We start from the raw sequence: 3,762 nt of genomic DNA, 5'->3' as shown, positions 1-3,762 counted from the left end.
TATATTTTAGGCTTAAATAGTGTTTTCGTCCCGGTAAGTTAGCGAGTTTTTGATTTTGGTCTCTGAATTTTTTTGGTCCAAATCCCTACATGTCTATTTCTTTTTGACGTTAGTCCCTACCGTCATTATTTAATAATTTATTTTTGATATATTCTACCTAGGCAGATTTATTATTATTTAATTTAAATGCTAAAGTTTTCTTTCTAAAAATGGTTCATGGAGGACTCCTCCCCTGCCCCTCTTGCATTATTGAAATGAACCTTTCCACTAGAACACTTAGGCTATGTTTGGGAATTTGGAGGGGAGGGGAAGGCTTACGAAAACGAATTTTTAACAAAATATAGAAAGATATTTGCCATTTTTGAAAAAATGATTTTGTTTAGAATGATAAAAGAGTCACTATCATTAAAAAATTTTAATTTTCAAAATAGTATAACAACCTAAAAGATATTTGGAAAATTTATATAAGCCTTCCAAAACTCTTCTTCAATACAATTTTTGAGTTCCCCATTTTATGGGGTTGTTGATGTTATGAATAAAACGAAACCCTCCAAAACCCTCCTACACAACATCTTTTTATTGTTTTCACCAAATTCTTCCTATTTTTCAAAGTCTTCCCCTCCAAACTCCCAAACATAGCCTTAAACTTTTTGTTTAACATGCAAATGTATATATATTATATAATGTAATAATTTAGTTTAAAATACATTATGTTTTGTTTTGAGTATTAATTAACTAGTATATCATGATGAAATAATTTGAAATATAAATAATTAATATATTAATTTATTAGTTGAAATATTATAAAATATTTATTTAATATATAATAATAATTAAAATAATTAATTATTGAAATATTAAATAGTTAAAATATTTAATAAATAGTTAAAATATATAAACTATTTAATATATAAATTGTTTTGTTCATTAAGTAACCATTTTATTAAATATTTTAACTATTTAATATTCCAACTATTAAACTTTCAATTATATAGTTATTAAATAATTATTTTATTAAAAAAATAATAAATAAATTAATAAAAAGTTATAAATATAAAGGACTTTAATGAACTAAATATTTAACAATATAAATATTTAATAATATGAATATTTAACAAATTAAATATTTTTTACTATTTAATCTTTCAATTATTAATATTTAAACTATCAACGTTTAAATATTTTAACATTTTAACATTAACATTTAAATATTTTAAAACCTACCATGATTATTTAATATTTTAAATAAAACCTAACATTAATATATAAAATATTTATTATATACATTAATTATATTTGACATTTTAAACATTAATATATGAAAGACAACTTGTTATTACTAAACTAAAATATTTACTGGTAACATCCATTATATATCAATGTATTGTAACTAAGAAACAAATAACACATGTGGCTTAGTGGTAAAAAAAGAAGATAATAAGTTAGAGGGAGACATCATTGACGTTAGCCACGTCATCGTTTTTGTAACGGAAGGTGGACGGGTCAAAAAATGGCCGCCACATCATCGCTTTTGTAACGGAAGTTGGACGGCAAGAAATAGACATACAGAGATTTCGAAAAAGAATTCAAAAACCAAAATTAAAAATTCACTAAGTTACATAGACAAAAACACTATTTAAGCTTATATTTTATTCATGACTGAGGCAAATTAGACTATACTTTTTCACTCTTAAGCTATTTTATTTTTGTTGGATGACAAACTAGCTTGTTTTTTCTTTCTACAAAATCCCTAACTAAAATATTTGAGTATAAGAATACTATGACCTATATGGGATTCTCTTAACCTTCCCCCATCTGCCAATTTACGAATTTTTTTTTTAAATATCCAGTTTTTTAAAAAAAAATTCAAAAATAACCAGGTTTTCAAAATATTTACAAAAATGTTTTTTTTTTTTTAATTTTAACACGTTGTCGCCAGGGGGGTGGCGACAACGTTTTGGGCCTAGGAGTTGTCGCCATTGGGCCTGGCGCCTCCTTTGTATTGTTTTGGTGTTGTCGCCACCCCCCTAGCGACAACACCCCCCCTATTTTTTTTTCTTTTTTTTTTTGTTATTTTTTTTCTGCTTCTTTTTTTTTTCTTTTTTTTTTGTTATTTTTTTTCTGCTTCTTTTTTTTTCCAATATTTTTATACTATTTTTTTAGTTGTTTTTTTATTTTTTTAAGTTGGAAAAATAATAGCAATAAATTAAACATTACCAAAATACAAAATACATTAAAATGGAAAACAACACACAATACATTAAAATGAAAAACAACACAAAATACATTAAAGATACAAATAAAATTCCTAATTATTGAGCGCCACGTGGACCATGGTACGATCCGCATTCCGGTTGTCTAATAGGTCGTATAGAAGGGTCACGAGTCGGTAGTGCTCCCCTATTCCTGCGACGCCCCCCTCTATTTGGTTCCTCTTGTGTTTGAGTCGACGGCCCCTCAATGCATTCCGGGTCTACAAAATCTGTGAGCCGTCCTTGATCTCTAGTATTCCCGCTATAGGAAAGGCGGGTGCCCGCATGCCCGTCAAAGCCTTGTCTAGGTGGGTTGAAATTTCTCCTAGTGGGTGTAACATCCCGAAAATTCTTATTTAATTAATTTAATCAAGTTTTAAATTAATTATGGGGAATTAACATTTTGTTGAATTATGTGGAAAAATAATGAAATGTTAAGTCATTGGGCCATGCGGTGGAATTAGTAAAGTGGAGGTGTAATTGTGTAAGAGCCCATTTCTAATTTTATGTTTTTCATAAAATAAAGGAAAACAAGAAGAGAAGGAAAAAAATTAGAACGTGGAAACCAGAAGCTGTGAGAAGAGGAACTGAAGAGCGTGAAGGAGAGCCAAAGAGGAAGAGGAACCAATTCAAGAATTTGGCTAAGGTAAGGGGGGATTCTTCTCATTAACCTTTATTATGGGTTGTATGAATGATTCGATGGAATTTGTATGTTAGGATTCCGAATTGGATTGTATGTCGGGTTTGGGGTTTTGGGGTTTATAGAACCTTAATTCAATTTAGGTTGTGAATGATGATTGGTGATGAATAATGATGTTAAACATGATTAGAAGTATGTGTAAACGTGCAATTTATGTCGTATGTGTGGTTTATTTTTCTGAAATTCGTACTGGTATGATTTGAGAGCAATTGGGAAGGATAGAATGCTGTTTTCTGCAGGTTGGGGTTTCTGAAATCGCTGGTTCGCGCCGCGTGCACAGGGTGGCGCCGCGAACAGGTGGGCTGAATGTCAGGATGTTTTGATACGCACAGGTCGCGCCGCGTACCTGTGTTGGCTCCGCGAAGGCGTAACTTTTTCCTTGCTTCGCGCCGCGTGTAGGTGTTGGCGCCGCGAAGGCGTAACTTTTTCCTTGCTTCGCGCCGCGTGTGGATGTTGGCGCCGCGTGCTGTGCTGTTTGGGATTTTTGTTAAAGTTTAACGATGTATAACTTTTTAACTGTTAGTCTGTTTGATGTGCCGTTTCGAACATAGTGAGGCTAATTCAGTGATATATGCAATAAAATAGTGTTTGAGTTGTGACTCGAATTTAATTTAAACACTTGATTTAATTGGTTGTGGTGGTTTATATTGTTATTGCATTGGTTGATGATTATGATTGTTCAGTTGTTTGGTATTGATGATTAGCATGCGGTATGTGATGCATGCATTTCATAATCATGTTGTGGGCTGTATCCCTTATGGTGGTGGGACAGCGGTAGCTAATTCCCATTGTGTGGAATTGGTGAGAGAA

This window comes from Vicia villosa, linkage group LG1 (genome assembly GCF_029867415.1).
Source record: "Vicia villosa cultivar HV-30 ecotype Madison, WI linkage group LG1, Vvil1.0, whole genome shotgun sequence".
In the NCBI taxonomy this organism is placed as follows: Eukaryota; Viridiplantae; Streptophyta; class Magnoliopsida; order Fabales; family Fabaceae; genus Vicia; species Vicia villosa.
The sequence above is the reverse complement of the archived record's forward strand: the minus strand, read 5'-3'. Positions refer to the sequence as shown.